General features: G+C 48.4%; 1 pseudogene; it reads right to left on the reverse strand.

The window, feature by feature from the left end:
- Window positions 1-11,191: 11,191 nt before the first annotated feature.
- LOC125519323 (nuclear transcription factor Y subunit B-1 pseudogene) lies at window positions 11,192-11,919 on the reverse strand (annotated as a pseudogene).
- Window positions 11,920-18,663: the final 6,744 nt, after the last annotated feature.

Consider the following 18,663-nt stretch of genomic DNA (forward strand, 5'->3'; position numbering starts at 1 on the left):
TGGTGTCAGACTCGTCGTCCGATGAGTCCGAGACGCACTCCTCTCGTGAAGACGAGGAGGAGGAAGAAGAGACCTCTCCCCCTCCAGCGAGGGGAGGAAAGAAGAGGAAGGCCGCCCTAGTAGGGGGGGCAAAGGGTCCAAGAAGAGGAAAACCCCTCCGCCGGACTACGCCCCCGACGCCGACGAGGACGAAGAGGAGTGGCCGGACAGGGCCAAGGGTTTGGTGAAATCGTAAGTGTTCAGATACCAGAGTAACTCATGATATTCCTTTTGTTGCGCAGCTTTCCCTAATGTCGAATATAATCATGCAGCCCGCCCAAGGACGGGCTCGACGAGTCGTCGAGCGGCTCCCTGGATTCATCGGACGTGAATTCAGTTCCGCCCGCTGCCTCCCCCTGTGCTACGAATGACGCCAAAGTGGCGTCGCGACAAGCTCCGGGGCAAGAGGAGGTGGTCCAGGAGGAGCCGCGAGGCGACCTCCCGGACTCCAGGAGTAAAGGGGACGAGACCCCCCAGGCTCCAAGTCCGGCTTTAAGCCGGACACCACGCTGGAATCATCAACAGTTCCGGACCGTGGCAGGCGAACTCCTGCCAAGAGGAGCAAGCCTATTGAGCCGGTGTCCTCCGTCCAACTGGAGGCGCCGGACAATCTGCTGGAGGTGCTTAAGGGCGCCTCCATCGACGAGGAGCACCGTACTATCATGAGTATGGTGGTCTAGAAGGTTCAGTCCGCCAAAAGCGGACTTACTGAAGCTTGTGCTAGCCTTCTACCAGGCTTCGAGGTAAGCAGAAATATGTAAAAATATTACCGCATAGACAGTAGCCCCTGATGCTCTGTTTGGTGTTCGGAAAGAAAAGCCGAATAGAGGATCTATTAAATATCGCAGGAGTCTAACTAAAAAGGAGTCAATATACGTATGCAGGCTTCACTGCTGGCCACCGCCGCACTGACTGCGAGGTGGATGCCCTGAAGCAGGGCCTCGAGCGGACCGAGCAAGAGCTCGGCCTTGCCAAACAGCAGCTCGAGGAGAAAGAAGGTAAGAGATACCTTATAGAAAAAATGCCTATAAGAAGACGCAATTGCAAAAAATGAAAGGAGTATATTGCTTATTATAGGGGACACAACTGAGGTGGCGACCCTCAAGCAGGCGCTGTCCGAGGCCAAGAAGAGAGTGGCCACGGAGCGCACCGAGCAGGAGAAATTTGAGGCGCAGGTCAGCAAGGTGCAGCAAGAGCTTCAGGCTCTCATGAAAAAACATGAGAGTTTGGAGCTCGACTCGAAGACGCGAGCGTCCGAGCTTGCTGCGGCCCTTAAAACTGCCAAATCTTCCAAGGCCGAAGCCCAGAAGGCCCTCCAGGAATTGGATGCGGTGAAAAAGATAGCGGCGGGTAAGGCATTCTCTATGCAAAGCAGACATATAAAAGTAAACTACTTGTTACTTACCCGAATCCAGAGCTCTCCAGGGGCATTCACAAATCTTCCCCGCAGCGTATCCGATGCCGCCGCATTCTACCGACCCGAGGAAGGCAGCTCGATGGAGAAGGTGTTCTGGTCTCAGTACGCTGAGGCCGGACACCCTGTGCCCTTGAGCGACCAGCTGAAGCAGCTGGTCGAGCTCCACAAGGCGGCCGAACAGGCCCTGAAGGGCTTCATAGTTCGGCTGTGGCCTGGAGAGGCCCTGCCTGGGAGCTACTTCGGACTGGTGCGGCGGCTGGTGGAGGCTTGTCCAAGGCTCGAGGTCATCAAGCGCTCCGTCTGCATCGAAGGTGCCCGTAGGGCCCTTGCCCATGCAAAGGTGCACTGGGGTAAGCTGGACGGTGAGAAGCTTGTGAGGGACGGGCTGCCGCCGGGGAAGGAGCATCGCAAGCCCGAGAACTATTACAAGGATGTTCTGGCCGGTGCCCGCCTTATGGCGGATGAATGCACCAAGGATGTAATTTTTGAATGAACTTGCTCGTGTTATCCTGTGCGCTGAAAACTTGTTCATATGCGCTAAGCAATGCTTGAATTTAAAATATTACTTTCTGTGCGGCCGTTTATCAAAAAATTGAGAGATGGCCAGTCGTCGGCTTCTGCCCCCATGCCACTAGTGCTGGGGTGTTCGGGATAAGCCTGAGCGCTCTTTTTCCCATGATTGGGTCCGTCGAGGGAGGCGCTCAGCACAACGAACAAGGCAATCGGACTATAATGCTTGAACACTCTCACTTAGACATTGAACTCTATAATTTTAAATTTCGGCGAAGCCCCTAGTATTCGGAAGACCGAGTTTGGGGCGCTATCCACACCTTGGCCGGACAAAGCCGGTTCCTCGCTTAAAGCGGCATAAGTCTTTAAGGACTCGAAAAACCTCTCGGACAGCGACCGGTCTCTTGCTCATCATGACAGTCAGTTTTAGCTTTCTCTACTGAGGTGCTCAGCCCAGCTCAACTGGGGCACAATCGCAGTAGTTCTCCTAGTGCTACCTTATCCGATATAGCGGAACGTAAGGCACCAAAACATAGGAGCCGGGCAAACCCAACTATTGACCCAAATCATGATTCGGAGCCGATGCATATAGTGCTATAAGTTCGGGGTGCCGCACTTGTGAAAGTGTACGGACTTCTCATGCCATATTGATGGGTACTGAAGCCCCTGGCGTATTTTTGCCGTACCACAGTGTACGGATGCAACATGTTATTGATAAACATATATATAAAAAGAGGATAATGCAAAAAATAGACAAAAAGCTATGCATTGCTTATAGAAAGGCTGCTATGAAAGCGGAACGATACAAATAGTGCAATAAGCAAAAGAAATTGGACTATTTAACATGTCCTGGACAGGGGCAGGCCATGGAATTGTATTAAAAACAGGTATACTCCTCGCAATAGAGACCACCTGGGAGTTCCATAATGCGGCGTGGCTTGTCTGCTTTCCCGGATCTTGCATCATTTGTGCAGCAGTTGAATTACCGAACGGGTCATCCGAAGTATGGAGTCCTGAGAGTAAGAGAAAAAAAGAAAAAAAAAGGAATTCGGCAGCCCCTGGTGCGGTTTAAGCCGTATTTTGGGCGTGCCGTGATAGTTCCCCTTCCCCTGTGTCCATGGTATTTCAAGAGCGTAGTTATGTACGCGAAGCACTGGTTTGGCTATATCGCGAGGGCTAGGGTTGGGGCCGCATTGCTACGCTAGCTCAGAACGTGCCACGCCGTCTTGTTGTAGGGTACTCCGGGTGCGCTTGACAGTGTCCGGCTTTTTGAAGGCCGAACTGGAGAACTGCCTAAAGAGGCTGCCTTGTACTTCTGCTGCGAGCGCTGCCATGTGCTCCTCCGTTCGGAGGGAGCGTTTAGTGTTCCCATTGACCGTGATTACTCTTCTAGGGCCTGGCATCTTGAGCTTGAGGTATTCATAGTGCGGTACCGCGTTGAATTTTGCGAATGCGGTTCGCCCGAGTAGTGCGTGATAGCCACTGCGGAACGGGACTATGTCGAAGATTAACTCCTCGCTTCGGAAGTTATCCAGAGATCTGAAGACCACTTCCAGTGTGATTGAGCCTGTACAGTTGGCTTCTACACCTGGTATGACGCCTTTAAAGGTCGTTTTGGTGGGCTTGATCCTCGAGGGATCTATGCCCATTTTTCGCACTGTATCCTGGTAAAGCAGGTTCAGGCTGCTGCCGCCGTCCATGAGGACTCTTGTGAGATGAAATCCGTCAATGATTGGGTCTAGAACCAATGCAGCGAAGCCGCCGTGGCGGATGCTAGTGGGGTGGTCCCTTCGATCAAAGGTGATCGGGCAGGAGGACCATGGGTTGAACTTTGGGGCGACTGGCTCTATCGCATATACGTCCTGTAACGCACGCTTCCGCTCCCTCTTGGGGATGTGGGTTGCGTATATCATGTTCACCGTCTGCACTTGCGGGGGAAATCCCTTCTGTCCACTGTTGTTCGGCGACCTGGGCTCCTCCTCGTCGTCGCTATGCAGCCCCTTGTCTTTGTTTTCGGCTCTTAACTTGCCTTCCTGCTTAAACACCCAACAGTCCCTGTTGGTGTGATTGGCTGGCTTTTCGGGGGTGCCATGTATCTGGCACAAGCGGTCGAGTATTGGGTCCAAACTGGACGGGCCCTGAGTATTTCTTTTGAATGGCTTTTTCCGTTGACCAGATTTGTAGCCTCGGAATCCAGCATTAACTGTCGTATCCTCGTTGCTGTCGTTGTTAACGCGACGCTTTTGTTTGTTCCGACGCGACCTGTCGCTTTTGTCCTTGGTATTCGAATTACCAGGGTTATTGGTTAAATTGTTGCTGCAAGCTAGCCAGCTATCTTCTCCCGCGCAAAAGTGGGTCATGAGTGTCGTGAGGGCTGCCATAGATTTCGGCTTTTCCTGTCCCAGGTGCCGGGCAAGCCACTCGTCACGGATATTATGCTTGAAGGCCGCTAAGGCCTCTTTGTCCGGACAGTCGACTATCTGTTTTTTCTTTGTTAGGAACCGTGTCCGGAATTGCCTGGCCGATTCCTCTGGCTGCTGAATTATGTGGCTGAGGTCATCGGCGTCCGGAGGTAGCACATAAGTGCCCTGGAAGTTGTCAAGGAATGCGGCTTCCAGGTCCTCCCAAGAACCGATAGAGTCTGCTGGCAAGTTGTTAAGCCAATGCCGGGCCAGTCCCTTAAGTTTGAGTGAGAGGTATTTGATGGCGTGTAGATCATCACCGCGGCCCATGTGGATATGAAGGAGATAATCCTCGATCCATACCGCAGGATCTGTTGTGCCATCGTACGATTCGATGTTTACGGGTTTGAAGCCCTCAGGGATTTTATGATCCATTACTTCATCTGTGAAGCATAGTGGGTGTGCGGCTCCTCTGTATTGGGCTATATCACGACGCAGCTCGAAGGAGCTTTGTCTGTTGAGTTCGGCCCGGCCGGATTTATTGCATCCGGAGTGACGATCACCGTCACGTGCCGTGGGGCGCCTGCGCGATCCGTAGATCGATCTTGTTTGCCTTGCCTTGTCCTCCAGTATGTCGCGCAGGTCGGGTGCATTTTCCCGTGCCTTAGTATGCTTGACGCGGCGTCGGGGCATGGCTTGAGCGGAGGGCCAAGAGGCCTCTCTGTCGCGGCCACGAGGTGGCCGGTCGGCCATGTCATGCGCTGGTGATGTAGGTGCTTCCTCCTCTAGTCGGGGTAGCAGTCTGCGCTTTGGGTAACTCTTGGAGGGGCGTTCGAGTTCATACTCTTCGGCCGCAAGGACTTCAGTCCATCTGTCAGCTAGCAAATCCCGATCAGCTCTAAGCTGTTGCTGCTTTTTCTTGAGGCTGCTTGCTGTGTCCATAAGCCTGCGTTTAAAACGCTCTGGTTCGGCGAGATCCTCTGGCATGACGAACTCGTCGTCGTCGTGGCTTGCCTCGTCTTCGGAGGGAGGCGTATAATTATCATCCTCAGCCTCTTGGTCCACCGCCCTCTCATGAGGGCTGGCTTCTCTGTCCTCCTATGCTGAATCTTGCTGGAGGGGGTGTTCTTCGGCGCTATCCGGAGTAGTATTATCTCCCGTGCCGGAATCACCATTTTTGCTTTGGCGAGATTTAGAGCGGCGCCGCTGACGCCGGCGCTTGGGCTGTTTCTTAGAGGTATCGTCCCTCGCTGTTCCATCGCCATCTCCATCCTTTGGAGTGTCCACCATATATATGTCATATGACGAGGTGGCCTTCCACCGCCCTACAGGTGCTGGTTCTTGTTCGTCTCCTGCATCGTCGTCCATGCCGTCGATGTCTTCGGAGTAGAAGTCAAGCATGTCGGTTAAGTCGTCGACAGTGGCTACCAAGTGGGTGGTGGGTGGGTTTTGAATTTCTTCATCATCCATATCCCAACCTTGCTGACCGTAGTCCGGACAGGGCTCTCCTGATAAAGAGAGAGACTTTAGAGAATTCAGGATGTCGCCGAAGGGCGAGTGCTGAAAGATGTCCGCGGCGGTGAACTCCATTATCGGCGCCCAATCGGATTCGATCGGCAGGGGCGCGGGGGGCTCGGAGTTCGGAGAGGAATCCGGCTCCTCGGAGTCACGGGCTATGCGGAGTGCGGGGCTGGAGTTCGGCTCGATCGCCTCTGAGATCGCAGCCCCTGAGGCAGCGTCCAACCGCTGATCCTCGATCGGCGCAGTAGGCTCCGAATCAATGGTCGGAACCGATGCGTGTGCGGCCTCCAAGGCGCTGTTCGGCGGCAGAGCTATATCATGCCCATCGAGACAGTGCGGCGTGCTTGGCTGTGGCTCGAATCCGTCAAAGATCAAGTCCCCGCGGATGTCAGCCGTGTAGTTTAGGCTTCCAAACCTGACTTGATGGCCAGGGGCATAGCTTTCAATCTGCTCAAGGTGGCCAAGCGAATTGGCCCGCAGTGCGAAGCCGCTGAAGATGAAGATCTGTCCGGGGAGAAAAGTCTCACCCTGGATTGCATTGCTGTTGATGATCGAAGGAGCCATCGGGCCTGAAAGCGACAACACAGAGGAATTCTCAATGAAAGCACCAATGTCGGTGTCAAAACCGGCGGATCTCGGGTAGGGGGTCCCGAACTGTGCGTCTAGGCCGGATGGTAACAGGAGGCAAGGAACACGATGTTTTACCCAGGTTCGGGCCCTCTTGATGGAGGTAAAACCCTACGTCCTGCTTGATTACTATTGATGATATGGGTAGTACAAGAGTAGATCTACCACGAGATCAAGGAGGCTAAACCCTAGAAGCTAGCCTATTGTATGATTGTTGTATGATGAAGTTGTCCTACGGACTAAAACCTTCCGGTTTATATAGACACCGGAGAGGGTTAGGGTTACACAAAGTCGGTTACAATGGTAGGAGATCTTGAATATCCGCATCGCCAAGCTTGCCTTCCACGCCAAGGAAAGTCCCATCCGGACACGGGACGGAGTCTTCAATCTTGTATCTTCATAGTCATGGAGTCCGGCTGAAGGTATAGTGCGGCTACCCGAACACCCCCTAATCCAGGACTCCCTCAGACCAACTTAGGCCAAAAGCGTAAGCTTGGGGGAGTACGTATTTCTCACCGACATTACATTCATGTTCACACACTCATGCTAGTTGTCGGTGCTCATACTTTTTAATTGTATCATCCATGATAGTTTATTTCCTTTTTAGCTTTCTTCTTGTGTGCCTTGATAAACCTTGTGTCGAATCAATAAATTTGGGTTGAATACTCTACCCTCAAAAACTGTTGCGATCCCCAATACTTCTGAGTTATCATGGAGCTGTCAGTTGGTGCAGTTCCAAGCAGAGCGTCGTGGCGGGATCTACGTGTGAAGCGGGGTACATGGCTGCTTCTGAAGAAGCAAATGAAGGAGTCTGGATGAAGGAGTTCATATCTGATCTAGATGTAATACCTAGTGCATCGGGTCCAATGAAAATCTTTTGTGATAATACTGGTGCAATTGTCTTGGCCAAGGAATCCAGATTTCACAGGAGAACCAAGCACATCAAGATACGCTTCAATTCCATCCAAGATCAAGTCAAGGAGGGAGACATAGAGATTTGCAAGATACATACGGATCTGAATGTTGGAGACCCGTTGACTAAGCCTCTCTCACGAGCAAAACATGATCAGCACCAAGACTCCATGGGTGTTAGAATCATTACAATGTAATCCGGATTATAGACTCTGGTGCACGTGGGACACTGAAGGAAATATGCCCTAGAGGCAATAATAAAGTTGTTATTTAATATTTCCTTATATCATGATAAATGTTTATTATTCATGCTAGAGTTGTATTAAACGGAAACTTAGTACATGTGCGAATACATAGACAAACAAAGTGTCACTAGTATTGTCGGTGTCAAAGCCGGCGGATCTCGGGTAGGGGGTCCCGAACTATGCGTCTAAGGTCGCTGGTAACAGGAGGCAAGGGACACAATGTTTTACCCAGGTTCGGGCCCTCTCTATGGAGGTAATACCCTACTTCCTGCTTGCTTTGATCTTGATGAATATGAGTATTACAAGAGTTTATCTACCACGAGATCGTAATCGCTAAACCCTAGAAGTCTAGCATGTCTGACTATGATTATGAGGATCTATGTCTACGGACCTAGCCATCCTATTATGTAGACACCGGAGGGATCTAGGGCTACATAAGGTCGGTTACAGAGAAAGGAATTTTCATATTCGGATGCCAAGCTTGCCTTCCACGTCAAGGATAGTCCCATCTGGACACGGGTAGAGTCTTCGGTCTTTGTATCTTCATAGGACATCAGTTCGGCCCATGTCCAATAGGTCGGACGCCCGAGGACCCCTTAGTCCAGGACTCCCTCAGTTGCCCCTGAACCAGGCTTCAATGACGAGGTGTCTGGCGAGCAAATTGTGTCTGAATACTCCAACCGCAGAACGTGTCCGGGTATGCAACACAAGTACCACACACAACCACAAAAAATATAATATTGCACGAGTCCAATCCATTGTCAACTTTTCGTAATGTGACATCACGTCTGCTTGGTCATCATTTCGAACCGTTTTCCCTCTGCCATTCCACAGTTCGAGACACGGTTTTCAGAGGCACATCTTGTCGAAGCAGAGATCGTGTCCCCTTACGATAGTGAGATCTGATAGATATGATAAGAACTGACCATGATCGGGGTCATGGCCGCATGCATCATGCGAGGGGTGCAGCCGCTACAGTATAGAGCCCACCCCATGTGGGACTTCAACGGGGAGGACGACGCCACCTGCTACGGTCGTAAGGGGCTGGATTTGGCTGCGGCTCTAGCAAAGACCTTGTCCGCTTCGTACAAGGGAGAAGAGGAGGATTTTCTCCGCGTCGACCCGAAGGGTGGATTTTCTATGTACAATCCTCCAAGCTGGGAAGTGGTCGCATCTTGCCCATCCGTTTTATATCCCCATCGTTAAATATTCAGTCTAGCGACTTCAACGCAGGAACTACGCCAGGCTGTTAAAGAAATAAACAGCCCTCCTCCACAACCCGAGGACACAGGACGGTCCCTCGACCTGGCCTCTCAGGAGGATCCGGACGTATCTGTGGAGCTGATTGATGGAGTGTTCCATCAATTGAGCAAGGACAATGCCTTGGTGGCCATTATAGCCGATTACCCAGGTCTAATCCCGGCCTCCCAGGTAACTGATATCGAAGTCCCAGTACCCCGAATAGGGGTCCGCCCTCTCGTGTTTTTATTTTCCTGATTACAACCAAACTTTGCAGGGGAGGTTTCTGAGACAGGAGGCCGAACCTGCGGCGACAAGCCGACGAGGGGCCGCAGGGCCCCGTGGGCAGAAAAGAGGTGCAGTCTGGACCGAGGCGTCAGCACAGAGGTATGGCGCGCCTCCTTATCCCAGGTGTTATACCTTTAAGGCATATTAACACTCATGCTCTCTTCAGGACAAAGAGACCTCGCCGGACTATATTCGGAGAGGCTGCCAATCGCGCCTCCACCAGCCAGGCTCCAAAGCCTGGTCCGGAGGTGGAGGCGGACACAAGGCGCGCACCGGACGCTCCTCCGACCACTACAAGAAATATGTCAACTTGTGACCACCACTATTGGTCATTGAATGGTCACAAATTTCCATTTGTGACCTTTTGGTGACCAAAAACATAAGGTCAAAAGCTGGCTGTCATAAACTGACTATAGTGACCTTTCTTCTGGAATGGTCGAAGATGTTTATGACCAAAATACGTCTACTGTGGCGTTTTGGTCACTAGCAACCTCCCCAGGCCACGTAGGCATCCAGCGTGGCAATCTAACGTGGCACAAGATTCAGCCCGGTCCAATTCGATTTTCTACATGGGCCTAGCCCAACAATTCGGCCTTTTTAATGTATTTTTTTCCTGTGCTTTTATTAGCTACATGGGTCAGGCCCAACAATTAAGCCTTATTGATTTCTTTGTGTGGCCCTTTTAACAGCATATTTTCTTTTTGATCATGTATTTTTTTGGGCCATTTCTTTGCTGTGCCTCTCATGTTTTTCCCTGAAAAATAATTGTCCAATATAACTTGGGCCTAGCCCAGTTCCGAAAAAATTGATCCAATACAAAAGAAGTTATTATGCCATTGACATTACAACACATCACACCACAAGCTATCTTGGGCAATGTGCAATGTTATTATATTACAACCATTCATTCCAGGAATAGTAACTGCCAAACAAAACTATTCTACAACAAAGAAAATTAAAACAAAAATTTAGATGCTAAGACATAACAGAAGTTCCTATTGTCCTCCTCCTTCCAACATTTGAAAACCTCATTCACCTGCAGTAGATCAATCATGACTGAGAAACTATATAACAGAAAAAATGTTTAAATGATGCAAAAATAACAATCATTAAACATGGTATTCGGGTTTCATTAGTCATTCCACATGGTATGGCAGGTACAGATTCATCAGCCATTAGAGTAGATAATAACATCACTGGCAACAATTAATACGGCTTGGATCAAGTCTCAAGCATAATAGAGTACAGATTAGTCCAGTTTATACTCCTCTTTTAGAGGTACAGATTATAGCTAATGGGAGCTGATGTCCAGGAGTATTTGCAAATGATACAACATCATGGAGTGGGATAACATGTTTAGCAGTACAGGTTATATAGTAAGCAAGCAAGCAATTTGGCAAGCTATGTTGCAAGATAATTGTTGTGTCGCTAACAATCACCATGTAAGAATGCTTTGTTGTACTAATACATGCACATCAAGCGAGAGTGGCGTTCTATTCTTACCACATAGGCACAAGTGAGATGATGCCCGATTCGCCCTGCTTCTCCACAAGACTCGACCAAGAGCACAAGAAAGTAGGCTGGTAACAAAATAACAAGCCACACATAAAACTGTTATGCCCTGGACAACTATAGAGAAGAAAGCAAAAGTAACCAGAATAGTAGAGGTGTGGTGATCAAATATATAAACACTCCTAGCAGCTAATTATATAAGGGCATTGCTCATAATGAAGAGCAAAGTTTTTTTATTGGGAGGAAAGGCTCCCAGCTTCACCACCCCCAGGATATGCATTCAAACAAGAATTTATTAGTGAAGAACAAAAAGAGCGGCTCCCCTGTTTTTTGCTAGAACTACAGTAGCCTAGCTTAGCTTCAAACAAGAATAACGAATTTGTAAGGCATGTATGTCTGCCATAACCAAGCAAGCAGATTCAGTAGCTACTTAAACAATTTAATAGTTGGACTCCGGAGACAATTCTTAGTGCTTCAAATCATTCAGTTATCTGAATTAACAGTACAGAAAAGAATTGAAGATCTCAATGACAGTAGTAATTGGAGGGATAAATCAACACTTGTTCTAAGGACAATAAGATGATTGGTGCCAGGCAGTGTGGGGTCTCATCAGTCACCAAGCTGAACATGAGTGTTTAAATTTGCCAACCTAACAAAAGTGCCAAACAGAGTTTTTCAGGCTACAACAGCAACATATTGAACTATCATGGACCTACCTAACTCTTAAAGCACTAATCCATCCCCAATTAGTTCAGATAAAAAATCCCACATGGCTAAATGGGCATGCACCTCTCTGTAATTCTACATATAAACCTTGAGGGCTCAATGTACTCCTGAAATCCTAGCGTGGCCATCGCCCAGAGCAGGTCGTCGAAGTTGATGGTCTTGCACCTCTCCCTCTGGCACTTGTCGCTCGCCCTACATTACAGACAAGACAAAACGGTGACAGGTTAGCACCAGACCACACTTGATTCGGGTAGGCAAAACAGAGCGTCAGCGGTCAACAGAGGCACTCACTCGCTGGCGATGAAGCAATGAACTCCTAGATGCACTCCCGCACGGTCTCCTTGTCGTCCTTGGCGATCTTGCCGTTGGCCAGGATGGCCTTCTTCATGATGCTGCTGATGTTGGCGATGGGCAGGAACCTGTCCTGCTCCCTGACGCCGCCGAAGCCGCCGCCCGGCGGGCTCGTCGGCGCGTCCGACATCCGGCCGCCCTCCTGCAGCACACCAGCAACCCCGCCAGATCCATCAACGCACCGGCGCACCAAACCTCGACTTCCAGAAGCGCGGGGAGAGAGGTGAGGGGAGAGGGAGGCGTACCTTATATAGACGGGCGTGTAGATGGAGGGAGGGAAGGTGGTGGAGGGGAATGGAGGTGCGGTCAGGGCGGCGAGCGACGTCCCCGTGCTCTGCGAGCCTCTGCGGTGCCTTTCTGGCCACCGGAGGAGCTGAGGGCCGAATCCGCTGCGGTTGGCTCGCCTGCCCAAGCCCCGTCTGTGGAGAGCGCCTGCTCGATCCAGATCGAGGTCCTGATTGGCGTGGGGTTGCCTGTGAATCTTGGGGGCGGTATGGGCATGGGCTCGATCTTGGGTCGGCCTCAACCTCATCTACGGCGAGGGTCGTCGATGGTGGCGGTGGCGGTGGGGTTGGGGGCGGCAGCAGATCGAGATCTGAGGGAAGGAGAAGGGGGTGGGGTTGGGGGCGTGGGCGCGGGGCGTGGGTGGGAGGGAGAAGGGGGCAGCAGCAGCTGGAGTGGGAGTGGAGTTAGGGCGGGATGAGCGCGGCGAGTGAGGCATCAGGGACGGCGTGGGGTCGGCGGGCGGAGGAAGAGCGGCGCGGGCAGCGGAGTGTGGTGGCGCGCGGGCGTGGGCGGCGGGATCTGAATCGGGGGCGGGAGGTAGGTGGCGGCTGCGAGTGGATCTGAATCGGGGGATAGAGGGGAGAGGAGTGGAGTTAGGGTTTGGGTTGGCCTACTGAGAGGTGAGCGAGAGACGTTGGATTTGCCTAGTGTGGATGGTTCAGATCACATAGAGTGTGGTGATCCGTGAGAAGGGTTCTGATTGGTTCGAGAATCTATGATTTAAAATAATTTCCAAGTACTAAAGATAGAGCTATTTTGTGAAGCAACTATCAAAAATATTTTTCAAAAGGGCATTATACAAATTTTCACTCAAGTTAGACCACATTTTATGGACGAGCACCAATTTGTATGCATTTTTGATCTTTCTACCTATTTTTAATCATTTTTTGAGTGTCCAAACTGAGTTTTTTTGTGAAGGACCTATAATACATTTGTTGCAAAATTGGACCAAATCATTTTTTTGAAATACTAGGCCATATTTAATGCACAATTGACCAAATTATTGGGTGTAAAAAGTTTTCATACACCTCTGATGAAAAAGACAAATTATCGCCGATTCAGCTGGAAGCGGGTCAAATTTGAACTGCGGCTGACTCATAGTTTGCTATTTATTTTTTACTAAAATCATTTCTAGGTACAAAAGTATCTATTTAATCATAGAAACACCAAAAAATTCCAAGATTCAACCACTAGCTAGGAACGGTCATTCCCGCCGTTTTGACCGCATTTTGAAACGGGCATAAAAAATTCAAAAAAATCAAAAAATTGGAAAACCTTCGCATTGTGTCATCATATGTGACCAAGTTACCAGGAAAAATAATAAAATTGTAATACGGCAATTCTTTTAAAAAGTGTTCTCAGAAACGAGCTATCATCTCTAGAGATCAATGGCTTTCAAGCTAGATAATCAATATTATGGCCACATTCATTGCCTAGTTTGTTCAAATGATCTCATATTGTGCACAAGGGTGCATATTGACATAGCAAACAATGTTGCCTAAGGAAATTTTCATTTTCTTTGGACAAAAAAGTCATTTTCCATTTTTCGAGTGCCCCAAATGAGGTATTTCGTGAAGAACCTACCAAATAATTGTTGCAAAATTGGACCAAATCATTTTTATAAAATACTAGGCCATATTTAATGCACAATTTATCAAATTTTTGGGTGTAAATATTTTTGATCCACCTCTGATGAAAAAGACAAATTTCTGCCGTTTCAGCTGGAAGCGGGTCAAATTTGAACTAAAGCTGCCTTATTGTTTGCTATTTATTTTTTCCAGAAAACATTTCTAGGTACATAAGTATCTATTTAATCATAGAAACAGCAAAAAAATTCCAAGATTCAACCACTAGCTAGGAACGGCCATTCCCGCCGTTTTGACCGCATTTTGAAACGGGCATAAAAAATTCAAAAAAAATCAAAAAATTGGAAAACCTTCGCATTGTGTCATTATATATGACCAAGTTTTTGGGAAAAATAATAAACTTGTAATACGATAATTATTTTTAAAAAGTGTTCTCAGAAATGAGCTATCGTGTGTGAAGATTCATGGCTTTCAAGCCAAATGATCAATCTTATGGCAACTTTCATGGCATAGTTTGTTAAAATGATCTCATATTGTGCACAAGGGTGCATATTGGAATGGCAAACAATGTTTCCTAAGGAAGTTTTCATTTTCGTTGGACGAAAAAACCATTTTCCATTTTTGTGAAGGAACTACCAAATAATTGTTGCAAAATTTGAGCAAATCATTTTTATAAAATACTAGGCCATATTTAATGCATAATTGAGAAAATGGTTGGGTGTAAATTTTTTTGATCCACCTCTCGCGAAAAAGACAAATTTCCGCAGATTTAGTTGGATGCGGGTCAAATTTGAACTGCAGCTGCATCATAGTTTGCTATTTATTTTTTCCAAAAATCATTTCTAGTTACATAAGGACCTATTTAATCATAAATACATGGTTTGGTGGCGATACGTTGAGGTTTGGGCGGTGGCCGAGGGCCCCAACTCTAGAGCGCGTAAACTCGCATGCCCGTCGCGTGGTCACCGCGTGACCGTAATGTTGCCATGTGTTCTGGGCGGCCTAGGCATGTCTAGTGGGTTGGGCACTCCCTAGGTTGGTGCTAGGAAGAAAATTACAACATAAGATTCTCACGAGGAGACCGATCGATGCTCAAACATGAATTAGCAGCCAAGTGTTTGATTAGCGGTACGGGAAATGCACATGGCCAATGGGCATGAGTTTTGGCTGAGGATGATCATCTACTAAGGAGAATGTCTTCACAAATTTTTAGCTCAAAAGGAGGATCCTAGGTGGTACTTGCTTTGCAAAGTACCACGCTGGACAAAAATATGAATGTTGAAGCTGGGCTCAAAATAATGAATGGATTGAGCTGAAATTTTGTGGAGGATGGTTATTTGGGCATAGGAAAGCATTGTAGAAAATTGATACCATTTGGACATGCCAAAGTAGTACTTCCTTCACAATGCTCTTCTACGGACAGAAACTTGGGAAAACTAGTGAGAGAGATTGGATGAATGAAATGAGCTCAAAATTGGTGTAGGTAAGTTACTTAGGTATGGTCATGCGCTGGTAAATTTCCAGATCATTTGGGTAAGCCTAGCTAGTACTTACTTCACAAAGCTTCTCTCGAGGTAGAAACTTTGGAAATTTCCCGAGAAAGATTTACTAGGAAAATTGAGCTGAATATTATCATGTGGCAATGATTTGGGTATGGAAGAGTGTCCGAAAAGTTTGAGGGTAATAGGAGGGGTCTATATAACACTTGCTTTGCAACGTGCCAATTTGGCCATAAAATATATATTGAACCTGGTCTCACATAGATGATTTGACTGAGCTGCAATTTGGAGGAGGGTGATAATTTGGGCATATGAAGGTACTTCCTTCACAATGCTTCTAGGTGGACAAAAACTTTGGAAATTTGCCGAGGAAGATTTGCTAGGCAAATGGAGCTGAATTTTGTCATGCGGTAATGATTTGGATAGGAAAGAGTGCCCAAAAATTCCTAGGGCAATCAACAATATATAAATAGCACTTCCTTCATAAAGTGTTGTTGTGAACATAAAAGGAAAATGAATATTGTTGAATTAGTTTTGAACTAGCCAAGGAAGAATTTTTACATATTTGATGAAGATATGACCCAAAGAATTTATGAGATTTTTTTGGGAATTTTGGGAATGATAGAAATATAGGTTGCTTCACAACCTAGAGCAAACACTACCACATGGACATGACACATAGGCAAAACTGATGAGATGGCGCCTAGTCATCACAACCCACCACAATCTACAAGGCTATGACCATCTATATTGGTCATGATCAGCTAGAAATAAGGCAGCGGACTAGCACTGTTTGCTTTGTGAGCATTTCGTGTAAGGAAATTACGACCTTTCTGACCAAAATGGTCGCAATGGTTTAGGGTTTGGAGCCCCCTGAACAGCTTTTGACCAATTGGTCTAAAATGGTCATAGATTTATGACCAATTCTTCGAGGGTCACTACAGAAGGTCATAATTTGACATATTTCTTCTAGTGGACGGAGGATGTGGACAGGTTGTCTGCCACCAACTCTGAGGTGGAGAGTGCCATGAACCACAGGCGTCGCCGGACAATTTTTCGCGACGCTTGTTTCTCCCAAGAGGCATTAGATGCCTTCAAGTCGGGAGATGCGTACCTCCGTGCCGCTCAAAATGGTCTAGCCAGAGCCACGGAGCAATATGTAAAAGACATACGGGTAAGAAAATTTTGGTAATTATATATATATACTAGTAGCCCTGAGACATGAACCGGTTAGAATAACTGATTTAAGGATCATATGTTATGCAGGTTCTTACAGAAAAGAATTCCCTACTGTCCCAGGAGCTGGAAGAGTGCAAAGCCCAACTTGAGGCCGCACTAGCCGCGGCAGGGGAGCCCAAGGAGACCCCCTCTGGTAATATACACTTCGAAAGATAAGTATTTTGCGAAGCGCGGCATGGGTGCGAATCTGACAAATGAAATTGCAGATGGCGCCGGATTGAATCCGGAAAGGAAACACCTCCTATGCCAGCTGAAGGCTAGTGAGAAGGTGCTGACAAATGTGAGGCGGGAGAAGAACGATCTCCAAGATGCCAACACCAAGCTCGGCGTCGAGCTAGAAGATGTTCGTGCCCAGCTGTCAGACTCCGTTAAGGAGAATCAGCGGCTTCAGCGCGGCATATTTAGTAAGTGCTTGAACGAACCATTGGAGAAAAAAAGTTCCGTGGGGAAGTCGACTAACAGAGTAATGTCTGTAGGTGTGCTAACAGGTCGTCCTACAGAGGAGATGCCCGGTTCTACGGGTGACCTTCTTCCCGAGCTCTCGCAACTGCTCGAGCGAGTTCGGAAGGCGATGCGAGGCGTTGCCCAGGCCCTGTGGCCATCCATCTCCATGCCCGAAGGTCTTGGAGAGCTTGCGGAGAAGCTAAAGGGAGCACGCCGGCGCTTCTGCTTGTGGAAGATATCGGCCTGCCGTCAAGGCGCTAGGGGGGCCTAGGCCATGGTGAAGACGCGGTACACAAAGGCTGACCCCAACCACATGGCTGAGGTCGGTCCTGTGGGGCCCGACGGGAAGGAGATCCCTGTAAGATGAGTATACGGCCAAGTAGAATTGGCCGCAAAGTATTCCCAGCAGGACTGTAAATTAGACAGCCTATTGGATGCTATTGAAGAGGAATACAATCAGTCAGAATGACTATGTGATTTAATTGATATTTATAATGCCTTCTAGCCGGATTGTAGATCGTTTGTCATGGCTGACCTTTTCGCTTCAGCCTCGGGACCTGACGGTCCGGAGTGTGTCCGAATTCCCATCCGGTTATATAAGAACCGGGGAATGCATGGAGACCAGGCATAGGGGTCATTAGTGCATGAACAGACAAGTGCCCGACTAGTTATGTTATATTACATGGTTAGTAAGAAACATCTTCCGGGGAGAATAGTTCCGTTAGGGGTTCCTTTCCCTGGGAGGCATGCCCTAAAGTGCATGCCCATTCTGTGAAAAAGACGCAAAAAAGCATATGGGGGCGCATAAATAAATAAGTAAAAAGATCATCTTTTAGGTCACCGACCGAATATTCCCTTAAGAACGCCAGCTTTCGGCTTCACCCAGTCTGAGGTACACATGCGGCTGATCCGGCAGTAACAATCGCAGAGGTGCTCCCTTTACCGCCTAGCCGAATAATCGGGAATGTAGGGGTAAGCACAGGAGCCAGGAAACCCAGCTTGGCCAAAACTTAAGTCATATCGATGCATATAATGGTGAAATAAAAGGTACATGCGGAAGTGTCACACATGTGTTGGGCATGAAGCCCGTATGAATAAGCTTCTGGTAAAAGAAGCCCCCAGGTTTAATGAGTGTGAATAGCACGTCATTTGATGAGCCTTTAAAGGCTATAAGAGAAAGGAAGGGGAGAAGGAGAGAAATGTAAGACAGACAGTATATAAAAAATGGACAGAGGAAGGAGACGAATACAGAGTCCGGCGCTAGGCATAGAATCTTCGGAGACGGGCTGCGTTCCATGGGTTCAGCTCGAGTCGGTTATCCGATGCATCTCGCAGGCGGTACGCTCCACCAGTCAGGACTTGGTCAATTATGAAGGGACCTTCCCACTTGGGCTTGAGTTTGTCCTTTTTCTTGTCCGGCAGGCGTAGAACTAATTCGCCAACGTTGTAATTTTTGGCCCGTACTTCTCTGCTTTGGTATCTTCGAGCCTGTTGTTGATAGAGCGCGGAACGGGCTTTTGTCACGTCGCGCTCCTCCTCCAATGCATCCAAACTGTCCTGCCGATCGAGTTCGGCTTCTCTTTCTTCGTACATGCACACTCGAGGTGAGTCATGAATTATGTCGCAAGGCAGAACTGCCTCTGCGCCGTACACCATAAAGAATGGTGTGTATCCAGTGGTGTGATTCGGCATGGTCCGCAGCCCCCAGAGTACGGAGTCGAGCTCCTCTACCCAGTGCGTGTTAGATTCCTTGAGGGACCGCACTAATCTGGGTTTGATGCCGCTCATGATAAGACCATTTGCACGTTCGACCTGACCATT

Source organism: Triticum urartu, chromosome 7A (genome assembly GCF_056163025.1).
Source record: "Triticum urartu cultivar PI428250 chromosome 7A, HENAU_Tu73, whole genome shotgun sequence".
NCBI lineage: Eukaryota > Viridiplantae > Streptophyta > Magnoliopsida > Poales > Poaceae > Triticum > Triticum urartu.